The sequence below is a fragment of the Ascaphus truei genome, chromosome 6, assembly GCF_040206685.1.
Source record: "Ascaphus truei isolate aAscTru1 chromosome 6, aAscTru1.hap1, whole genome shotgun sequence".
Taxonomy (NCBI): domain Eukaryota; kingdom Metazoa; phylum Chordata; class Amphibia; order Anura; family Ascaphidae; genus Ascaphus; species Ascaphus truei.
In genome coordinates, this window is record NC_134488.1 from 97,102,188 (window position 1) to 97,115,658 (window position 13,471).

Sequence of the window (13,471 nt, forward strand, 5' to 3'; positions counted from 1 at the left end):
AGTGGCTCCCCATTATCACATATCATTCAGTGGCTCCCCATTATCACATATCATACAGTGACTCCCCATTATCACATATCATACAGTGGCTCCCCATTATCACATATCATACAGTGACTCCCCATTATCACATATCATACAGTGGCTCCCCATTATCATATATCATTCAGTGACTCCCCATTATCACATATCATACAGTGGCTCCCCATTATAACATATCATTCAGTGGCTCCCCATTATCACATATCATTCAGTGGCTCCCCATTATCACATATCATACAGTGGCTCCCCATTATCACATATCATACAGTGGGTCCCCATTATCACATATCATACAGTGGCTCCCCATTATAACATATCATTCAGTGGCTCCCCATTATAACATATCATTCAGTGGCTCCCCATTATCACATATCATTCAGTGGCTCCCCATTATCACATATCATTCAGTGGCTCCCCATTATCACATATCATTCAGTGGCTCCCCATTATCACATATCATTCAGTGGCTCCCCATTATCACATATCATTCAGTGGCTCCCCATTATCACATATCATTCAGTGGCTCCCCATTATCACATATCATACAGTGGCTCCCCATTATCACATATCATACAGTGGCTCCCCATTATCACATATCATTCAGTGGCTCCCCATTATCACATATCAATCAGTGGCTCCCCATTATCACATATCATTCAGTGGCTCCCCATTTTCACATATCATACAGTGACTCCCCATTTTCACATATCATTCAGTGGCTCCCCATTATCACATATCATTCAGTGGCTCCCCATTATCACATATCATTCAGTGGCTCCCCATTATCACATATCATACAGTGGCTCCCCATTATCACATATCATACAGTGGCTCCCCATTATCATATATTATACAGTGACTCCCCATTATCACATATCATACAGTGGCTCCCCATTATCATATATCATACAGTGACTGCCCATTATCACATCATTCAGTGACTCCCCATTATCACATATCACACAGTGACTCCCCATTATCACATATCATACAGTGGCTCCCCATTATCATATATTATACAGTGACTCCCCATTATCACATATCATACAGTGGCTCCCCATTATCACATATCATACAGTGGTTCCCCATTATCACATCATTCAGTGACTCCCCATTATCACATATCACACAGTGACTCCCCATTATCACATATCATTCAGTGACTCCCCATTATCACATGCAAACACAGAGTAGGTAGCGCTAACTATATAAAGGAATTAACCCTAATGAGAGGAATAACCTCACATAGGGGGCTGCCTAGATACTAAAACTGACCCCCTGGTCAGATAACAAAATAAGAAAAAATATAGTATTAAAAAGGCGCCGGCAGGTAAAGGATATATTCATCAACAGGAAGAAAGCGATATGGATTCCAGACGGTAGAGATGTGCTTAAAGAAAATGTAAAAAAACACAAAACATAGTGTAATACTGTAGGTAAAAAACAAACAACATATAGTGTAACACTAATACTAAATGAATATATATCAGCTGAGATCAAGGGTGATAGGGATATTAAAACATTTAATAAAATAGATTAAAAAACACTGGACATAAAAAACATATACAAATAATATAAACACAAATTAAATATGACAATTATTAGGACAATTGGTGTGGGACCAGTAATCAGCTGCACCAGGTGGAGTGCCCACTCACCAGACGAAGGATAAAAGCAGGCGGTGGATATATCTGAGAGTATCCCCTCTCTTTTCAGCTCACACAGCTACTGCATCGGGATCAGGGCCAAGATGATAGCTGCACACGCCAGGCTGCGTGTGTTTACTTCCCCTTGGCGCTCGTTCCTCCTCGCAGCTGGTGGCAGATTAAACGCAGCAGATTCGTGCAGCTCACACAGCTATTGCACCGGGTTCAGGGCCAAGATGGCAGCTACACACGCCAGGCTGCGTGTGCTTACTTCCCCTTGGCGCTCTTTCCTCCTCGCGGCTGGTGGCGGATTTACCGCAGCAGATTCGTGCTGATCTTGAGTACCAGCCGATAAACAGCTGATTCGTCACGGCACTGGAAGCACCTCAGGCGTAGCGATCTGGGTCCCAAACAATTTAACCCTACGCGTTTCGAGAGCGAGCTGCTCTCATCCTCAGGGGTTCTACAAATGTGTCCCATAGTGTCCTCTTTTATAGGTGTCCAATTGGGTCCAATAATCACCCTAATTAAATTGTTGCACATGCGCAGTAGATAATATGTGGAAAACAATGTCCATTTGTCCGCACATGCGCAGTGTGGCTTGATAGCAAAAAATAAAATGCAAAGTTAAAATAACGATCTCAGTTGATAAATTAACATATAACAACAATTCCTGTGATTAGTGCATTATTAAATATAAGCACTATAAATGAATATGCTATGATTATGTGACAAATATATAAAAAACCTAATCTAAACTGTGTAGTGTGTGCTATAAATAGATGTGCTATGATACAATAAAATATATTCTAAACTGTGTATGTAGTGTATATATTTAAAAATGTGAATATGTTTATTTATAATGTGAGTAATAATAGGAATTGATACAGTGGTGTGTATATATACTAGTAAAAATTAAAGTGACATGTGATGTACTAATTATGATAATCAAATATATTAATAATAATATTAAATATAGTGCCCATTTTTATGAACTATGAATTATTTTATAAATAAGTGACATGGAATAAGTGTATACTGAAAAGTGATTGAGTTACTAAATTTTTTTTATAATAAGTGAATAAAGTTATTAAATGAAAATTTTATATTTGTTTGGAATATTGAAGTGATTTGTGCTTACAGAATGTGTTTCATATTACATACATTTGACATTTACATATTTGTACATTTAAGACAATAATTTGTATGGAAATTAAAATTAAAATTATCTGAAATAAAAAGCTTATACAATGAAAATTATTATCTCAATAACGACCATTTGTATGAAAGAAAAGAACAGAACAAAATGGACAAATGACACCTTAAATTAATTTACCAAAAAGGATTTTAAATCGAAGTCAACGTTGAGGCCTAGTGGGGATAGGGTCCTTAGTTCGTATATCCAATAGGACTCACGTCTCCCCAGTTGGCTCACAGCGTTTCCTCCTCTCCAATTTGGAGTGATGGTTTCAATTGCCATACATTTCAAACCAGTGGGATCTTGATTGTGCACTTGCTGGAAATGATGCGATACGTTGTGCGTTGTTAACCCTCTCCTGATGTTATATATGTGTTCATATATGCGTCTTTGGACAGGTCTAGTGGTCATACCCACATATTGCAGACCACATGGACACTCCAATAGATATATTACAAATGAACTTTAACAAGTGATGGGTTGTTTAATTACATAATTTTGGGATGTGTTATTAGATGTGTAGTTAGATGTTTTTATACTATATTTGCACGCAGTACACCTATGACATGGGAAATATCCTTTATTTATGACAGTGTTACGTAACTTTGTTTGTAAAGATGGGCAGCTGGGGGCTAATTTGCGTCCGATGTTAGGTGCTCTAGTAAATACAATCTGAGGATGTTCTGGCAAAATGCCTTCGAGTTCTTTATCTTTTTTGAGGATGGGCCAATATTTTTTAAATATTTTCCTTATATTTGGTGCCATCTGATTGTATTGTGTTATAAAGCTAAGATTAGCAGATTTATTTATATCTTTGTTCTTATATTGTAAAAGATTAGATCTTTCCATTGCTGCCACTTCTGTTATCGTTTTGTCAAGATCTTTAGAAGAATATTCTCTTTCCAGAAATTTTTATCTTTAAATCTTTAGCTTGATTTTGGAATGTTTCGGCACATGAACTATTTCTTTTTAGTCTAATAAATTGTCCTTTGGGTATGTTTTTAACCCAAGACGGGTTATGGTGACTGCGTGCATGGAGGTAATTGTTTGCCTGTACTGGTTTAAAATAGGTACGAGTTTCTATTTTATCATTAATAGCCGAAATGAGTAAATCCAGATATTCTATAGATGTTGGACTAGAATTAAAAGTGAATGTCAAATTATATGTGTTGTTATTCATATACTGTTTAAATATTTCTAAGTGCTCTAAAGTGCCTGACCATATAAAAATAATATCATCTATGTAGCGCCGCCACATTATCACATATCATACAGTGGCTCCCCATTATCACATATCATTCAGTGACTCCCCATTATCACATATCATTCAGTGACTCCCCATTATCACATATCATACAGTGACTCCCCATTATCACATATCATTCAGTGACTCCCCATTATCACATATCATTCAGTGATTCCCCATTATCACATATCATTCAGTGGCTCCCCATTATCACATATCATTCAGTGACTCCCCATTATCACATATCATTCAGTGGCTCCCCATTATCACATATCATTCAGTGGCTCCCCATTATCACATATCACACAGTGGCTCCCCATTATCACATATCATACAGTGACTCTCCATTATCACATATCATACAGTGGCTCCCCATTATCACATATCATACAGTAGCAGCCCATTATCACATATCATACAGTGGCTCCCCATTATCACATATCATACAGTGGCTCCCCATTATCACATATCATACAGTGGCTCCCCATTATCACATATCATACAGTGACTCCCCATTATCACATATCATACAGTGGCTCCCCATTATCACATATCATACAGTGGCTCCCCATTATCACATATCATACAGTGGCTCCCCATTATCACATATCATACAGTGGCTCCCCATTATCACATATCATACAGTGGCTCCCCATTATCACATATCATACAGTAGCTCCCCATTATCACATCATTCAGTGACTCCCCATTATCACATATTCAGTGACTCCCCATTATCACATATCATACAGTAGCAGCCCATTATCACATCATTCAGTGACTCCCCATTATCACATATACAGTGGCTCCCCATTATCACATATCATTCAGTGACTCCCCATTATCACATATCATTCAGTGACTCCCCATTATCACATATACAGTGACTCCCCATTATCACATATCATACAGTTACTCCCCATTATCACATAACATACAGTGACTCCCCATTATCACATATCATACAGTGACTCCCCATTATCACATATCATACAGTGACTCCCCATTATCACATATCATACAGTGACTCCCCATTATCACATATCATACAGTGACTCCCCATTATCACATATCATACAGTGACTCCCCATTATCACATATCATACAGTGACTCCCCATTATCACATATCATACAGTGACTCCCCATTATCACATATAATACAGTGACTCCCCATTATCACATCATTCAGTTGCTCCCCATTATCACATATTCAGTGGCTCCCCATTATCACATCATTCAGTGACTCCCCATTATCACATATCATACAGTGGCTCCCCATTATCACATCATTCAGTGACTCCCCATTATCACATATCATACAGTGGCTCCCCATTATCACATCATTCAGTGACTCCCCATTATCACATATACAGTGACTCCCCATTATCACATATCATACAGTGACTCCCCATTATCACATATCATACAGTGACTCCCCATTATCACATCATTCAGTTGCTCCCCATTATCACATATCATTCAGTGGCTCCCCATTATCACATCATTCAGTGACTCCCCATTATCACATATCATACAGTGACTCCCCATTATCACATCATTCAGTTGCTCCCCATTATCACATATCATTCAGTGGCTCCCCATTATCACATCATTCAGTGACTCCCCATTATCACATATCATTCAGTGACTCCCCATTATCACATCATTCAGTGACTCCCCATTATCACATATCATTCAGTGGCTCCCCATTATCACATCATTCAGTGACTCCCCATTATCACATATCATTCAGTGGCTCCCCATTATCACATCATTCAGTGACTCCCCATTATCACATATCATTCAGTGACTCCCCATTATCACATATCATTCAGTGACTCCCCATTATCACATATCATACCGTGACTCCCCATTATCACATATCACACAGTGGCTCCCCATTATCACATCATTCAGTTGCACCCCATTATCACATATCATACAGTGACTCCCCATTATCACATATCATACAGCTGCAGCCCATTATCACATCATTCAGTTGCACCCCATTATCACATATCACACAGTGGCTCCCCATTATCACATATCATACCGTGACTCCCCATTATCACATATCACACAGTGGCTCCCCATTATCACATATCATACAGTGGCTCCCCATTATCACATATCATTCAGTGGCTCCCCATTATCACATATCATTCACTGGCTCCCCATTATCACATATCATTCAGTGACTCCCCATTATCACATATCATACAGTGGCTCCCCATTATCACATACGATACAGTGACTCCCCATTATCACATATCATACAGTGGCTCCCCATTATCACATATCATACAGTGGCTCCCCATTATCATATATCACACAGTGACTCCCCATTATCACATATCATACAGTGACTCCCCATATTCACATATCACACAGTGACTCCCCATTATCACATATCATATAGTGGCTCCCCATTATCACATATCATACAGTGGCTCCCCATTATCACATATCACACAGTGACTCCCCATTATCACATATCATACAGTGACTCCCCATTATCACATATCACACAGTGGCTCCCCATTATCACATATCATACAGTGACTCCCCATTATCACATATCATACAGTGACTCCCCATTATCACATATCATACAGTGACTCCCCATTATCACATATCACACAGTGACTCCCCATTATCACATATCATACAGTGACTCCCCATTATCACATATCATACCGTGACTCCCCATTATCACATATCACACAGTGGCTCCCCATTATCACATGTTACTCTGGGTAGTGACATGCAAATGATCACACTGAGCACAGCTTGTACAGCTAAGTTTGGGACAAGGAAATACAGAAGCAGACAACTTGAAAGGTGCAATGATTAACGGCTGCATCCTACCCAGTCTCTTCAAATACAAACCCAGTATTACAACTTAGGGCCTCATGCAGTAAGCGACGATTATGTGAAATCGGCAAGCTTACCGATTAGTCATGTTCTTGGCGATTTTTCCTCTCCGTATGCAGTAAGTGCCGAATACATTCAAAATCAAGCCGAAAACAAATCCGCCCACTCTCACGATGATTAGCCGATCACACACAGGTGTATCGGCGTGCGTGGCGGGGTGCTGTTAGGTTGCCCAATCACAAATCTTGCTGAATCAGGCGAAACAAGCATGTATTGGATAGCGCGCCATATTTAAAGGCAACGTGTACTGCTAATCATTCTCTGTGTTGTTGGGAGTGAGAGAGAGAGAGACGCACAGAGCTTGGTGATTGAAGATTTGCATATTGACTGAGAGACTTGTTGTGTATTGGGAAAGCTTTGTCCTTTGTTGTTTTGTTTACATCTTTGTCTTGTTTTATATGTGGAAGTGTTTCGTGTGATTGCCTGTACATTTGTTGTCTGTTTTTTGTGAGTGCTGTAAGTATGCCAGCAAAGCGTGGGAAGAGTGATGCTGGTGGGAGTGGGAGTGCTACTCGTGCGAGTACGCGTCGGAGTGAACGTACTGTTCAGGGGAGTGATGTTGCTGGTGCTGCGAGTGGTGTTGCTGGGAGTGGGAGTGCTGGTGCTGGGAGTGGGAGTGCTGGGAGTGGGAGTGCTGTTGCTGGGAGTGGGAGTGCTGTTGCTGGGAGTGGTAGTGCTGTTGCTGGGAGTGGGAGTGCTGTTGCTGGGAGTGCTGGTGCTGGGAGTGGGAGTGCTGGTGCTAGGAGTGTGAGTGCTGGTGCTAGGAGTGGGAGTGCTGGTGCTGTGAGTGCTGCTGGTGGCGCAGTTGCTGATGGGGTGTCTGGTGGTGGCGTGCTTGCTGCTGGGCAGCTTCTGGAGGCTCTTCCATTGGAAGAAGGAGAGTCCAGTCAGCACCAGCCAAGCTCTGACCCTAAACCTGCTCGGAAGAAACGTGTGGAGAGGCCACGTAATCCTCGCTTCAATGACCAGGAAAATAGAGCTCTTGTCACTGGGATTCTGGAGCACTATGACAGTATATATGGACATTTACTAGGTAAGTGTACCTTTACATTTATTATTCAAATACATGTGATCCTAGGTCATCTGAGTCTTGTTCATATGCAAATATGGGTTCACAATATCTTTCTATGTTAATTAGTGTGGAAACACAGCTTTTTATCATGCGTTACAAGGACAACTAAACACAGGCGGTCAATTTGCCATAACTGCATACAATATGAATGCAAGCTTGCTTACATGTATAGGTTTAGTAGTGAATGCTCATGTGCTTCACATATTACACCTAAAACAGCATGTTTGCTATCTCTTGGAACAGCTAGCAGTGTAGGAAACTGGTGCTTGTATTATTATTAATTAACCTCATATATTTGATATGTTTTTCAAGGGCGGACAAGTTCATCAAGCAGAAAAGAAATGTGGGACACAATAGTCATTGGTGTCAATGCGTGTGGGAATACTGTCAGGGACAAGTATCATTGTCGGAAAAGATTTGATGATATTAGGTCAAACTTGAAAAAGAAAATACAAGACCAACGCGTGCATGCTACTGGCACTGGAGGTGGGCCCACACCACAACGTCTGATATTAACTCCATTGGAGGAGCTGCTTCGGGCAAAATTACTTCCCGTCGTCGTGGAGGGATTGCCTGGTGACCGTGATATTGGAATTTATCCCTCACAATTTCCACTAGGTGAGAAATATTACTGTACTAGGCGTGTCGTTGTTTACAGTTATTTTGCATATTTACGCAGCTTTTTATAGTGTCTTCCCAATATAAACATACCTACATCTATATATGTATATGTCTGTTTCTCTCTGTCTCTCATATATATATATATATATATATATATATATATATATATATATATATATATGTGTGTGTGTGTAATTAGACATATCTGTTGTAGTCCTACTAAAAGCAGTAACTAATATACCACGTTGCATTGCGTGCTCATTTGCATGTGAATTCCCACAATGCTTTGCTGCATTGGAAGCAATTTATGGTGGGCGAAGATGGGGAACAACAGGGTAGCACACATGTGTAACACATGATAATGAGAAATTATTACTACCTACAGGTACAGAACATAAATATGTATAATATTATTGTGTATTTTATTTATTTTACTCCTACAAACACGACATTACTGCCTATTTTAAACATGCATCAAATATATTGCATGCAACGGCCTACAAACATCACTTGCACTAACACATCTATAGTTGTTTATGAAAAGGTCCATTTTTGCTTTATGTCATATACAGACAGCATAATGAGGCACACGTAGAATATGGTATGTCATTCTGTTCATAACTTAAACACTGCAGACGACTATTTAGCTCCTCTACCATTGTGTTAAAGCAGCTGCTATTAATATCTCATCACAGCATACACTTCAACAGAGGGGGTGGGGTTCAGCACACACACAAATTACAGGCTCATTTGAGGGTCAACTTAGTTCACACCATTTACACCTGTTTGAAGTAATTGAAAGGTGTGGCTCATTAGTCTTTTTGGGGAAGGGAATACCGTTCTTACAACCTGACTAGCACAACTGAAGTTAATCACACTCATTTGAAAGCTTAACTCTAGCTACTAAATGCCCCAACAACTCATTAGTTATCAAACCGTACGTCACACATTAGTTCACTCATATCTATAGTTGAACTACTATCAACGACACATTATTACACACTGCATGTGTTGTCTTGTTGAGTGACAGCCACATTCAGGTGTGCCACATCTTCTATTAATGTACCACACATATCCTCTACCAAAAACAACACTTTTTGCAATATGACCACCTTCATGATAACCATTGTGAATGGTCATCTCATGATAGTTATGTACATTATGATACTGATATCACTACACAACATATGATTTTTATGTACAAATTTAATCTATTTATCCTCACGCATTAGTGCAGCAACATAGTATGTTGTATGTTAGGGAACTCAAAAGTTCTAAGTACACAGGCATGTACAGTGTTATTACAACTATTTATGTTCACTTTCACACACACATTTTCGGTTAAGGAACTGATGTTGTTAGGTAATCATAAATACAGAACATACAATAAGTGTTTGTTCAATATTTACACATGTAAATGTAAAACTAATGTTATTGTTATATATAGTTGCCCCTGGAGGACATGTGTCACCTGAGATGGAGCAAGTGTCTTCACCTGTGTCATGCAGCTCAACACACGTAGAAGGTGAGTGTATCAGTTGGTGGCCATATAATATGTGCACTTCTATATGTTATTTTGTCATGTTCATTATTTGTTTTGCACATCTTCTTTAAATAGGATTACTTAGTGTCAGTGAAAATGAAGTGTAAGGCAACATGTATTGTGTTAGTGATGTGAACTATCATGTAGGAGTTCTGAGTTTAGAGCAAGTTTTCATTCATTCATATTTCATACTGAGTCCAAACATTATTCGTAAGTCAAGGTAGTTTTTAATGTGAGGTTATAAAACTTATGGAAACATGTTAGGTGTTACTTATGACACAGTACAATTACATAGTAACACAGCAGACATTAACATGCCATTTAATAATGTGTAAATTTATTTGTAGAACATGATGATGAGGATTATGATGATGATGATGCCGCCATAGACACACAAATACAAGCAAGTGACCATGAAGAGGTTCCAATTGAAACTGTTTTACCGCCAAATCGTCCAGCAACTACCACATACGATGCAATTGTAGCTTCTGAGGGAAAAATTGTGGAAGCAGAAAATCGTCGCCATTCTGACCTGATGACAGTGCTGGAAAGGATGATTGCACTGCAGGAAGAAACAGTATCACAATTGGCACATCTCCACAGAGTCTTCATTGAAGTGCCTAAACAGTTGCAAAAAATCAACACCTCATTCGAAGCATTAGTTGTTCAGCAAACCCAAGCAAATTACTTGAGAATGACTAATGTACCACAATTCAACTTGAACACCTCACAGGCAGGATCTGTACATGCTGCTCAGTTTTCACCACATGCATCTGATCTTCATTCACCAGGTCCAAATGTTACCGGTCAAGTAGCAGACATTGCTGTGCAGGTTCCTGATGACATCCTACCGCTGCCATCTGTACAAAATCAGCAGATGACACCTACAAAGGAGGCGACAAAAAAAATACAGCACAAGCAGTTACTACTGACCAGTTTTTGGTCAAAAACACAAAAAAAGACACACATGAAACAGAACAACCATCACTTGTGCAGTGTCTAGCAACTTGCTCACATGTGTCAGTGGGCACAAGCCCTGTCCGTGAATAGTCACTGCCCAAAAGCCCTGTAGGTGAGTCACTGCCCAAAAGTCCTGTAGGTGAGCAGTCACTGGCCAAAAGCCCTGTAGGTGAGTCACTGCCCAAAAGCCCTGTAGGTGAGTCACTGCCCAAAAGCCCTGTAGGTGAGTCACTGGCCACAAGCCCTGTAGGTGAGTCACTGGCCACAAGCCCTGTAGGTGAGTCACTGGCCACAAGCCCTGCCCGTGAAGTGCCAGAGGCCACTCAAAGTGGCTCTGTTGTGGCTAAAGTTGTTGCAAAAAGAAAAAGGAAAATCCAAGAGACAACAAGCAGGCCTGTTACTCGCTCTCAAAAGGAACAAAATAAATAAATGTTATAATTCACTAAATATGTCTTTGGCCTTGTTTTGTTGACTTCAGATTATCTAATTAATATTGTATGTATGCTGAAGACTGTGTTGTTTCCAAACATTCAAGTATGTTCTTGTACACGTGAAGTTTTGGAAATGTTACCAGTCAAAATTAATGATTAGTGTTATTAATATTGATGTATGAATCGTGTTTTCAGTAATGGTCCACCAGGAGCCAGTTGCTAAGTTTAGAGAAGCTGGCATTGACTTTGCAGCAAAACATTGCATTTGGGTGTGTTACTTGATGTAATCATTGCATGTGCATATTATTCACATGCAATTAAAAATACACCTATTTAACTGCAAACATCTTTCTTGTACGTGTACAGCAGGATTATGTGTTAAATATTACTTACCTTTGCCTTGCTTGGGCATTGTAATGTTGTCCTTTAATCATTTATGTGTTCTTGTTTCAAGAACATCTCTGAATGTATACTAATATATATATGTAGTATGTATGGATATATGCACACACACACACACACACACACACACACACACACACACACACACACACACACACACACACACACACACACACACACACACACACACACACACACACACACACACACACACACACACACACACACACACACAGTGTGTGTGTGTGTGTATGTATATATAGTACTATCTCAACTGGTATAGATGTATTTACAAAAAACATACACTTCATGCTTCCTTGTGAAAACACAGTATTTTAATAATACAGGCCTAATGTTTGAGAACTATACTAAGTGTGAGCCTCTAACAGTATTGGGTGCAAACAAATGTTTATTACTTAATTCACTCATGTTTATCACCATTTAAATAGGTTTCATACATGGCCTACATACTGCCATCAATATGTTGTGTGTACTCCTGCAATATAATTTTTTTTTAATATATATATATATATACAGTGCTTGACAAATCACCCAAAAATCTACTCGCCGAACCAAAAAATCTACTCGCCACCTAGTCCCGCCTCTTGTCCCGCCCCCAACCCCGCCTCTAATCCCGCCCCCAGCCCCGCATTTAAAAAAAAACCATAAATGAAATAAATTTAATAAATTTCTAGTAAGAACATTCGTTTTTGACATAAGTTTATTTATTGTATTACATTATACTACAATTAGTCCTTGTTTTGTGTGTGTGTATGTGTGTGTATAAATGTCGAATCTAGAAAAACAAGCCAGATGTGAATGACTAGTTTCCTGCACCCCTTAACTAGTGCCTGGATGCCCCCGCTTCAGAATGTTTAAAGCAGCAATCCCACCTGGGATCTTACCTGATCCGCAGACCCTCAATGTCCAGGTACCTCATTCCCACAATGTTATACATTGGAGGGGATGTGTTCCCTACCTGTCTTCTGGGTTACGGGGGATTCCAATGTCTTCTGTGTGAGTCAGATCTGGAAGAAAGCAGTATAGGTTATTTCGGTGTAGTATAGGGCAGTTAAGATATACAGGGTAAATAAAATATCCAGATCCAGATTTTGAGACAGAGAGAGGGTGAGACAGAGAGAGGGTGAGACAGAGAGAGGGTGAGACAGAGAGAGGGTGAGACAGAGAGAGAGAGAGAGGGTGAGAGAGAGACGGAGAGAGGGTGAGAGAGAGACGGAGAGAGAGACGGAGAGAGGGTGAGAGAGAGACGGAGAGAGGGTGAGAGAGAGACGGAGAGAGGGTGAGAGAGAGACGGAGAGAGGGTGAGAGAGAGACGGAGAGAGGGTGAGAGAGGACAGAGAGAGGGTGAGAGAGA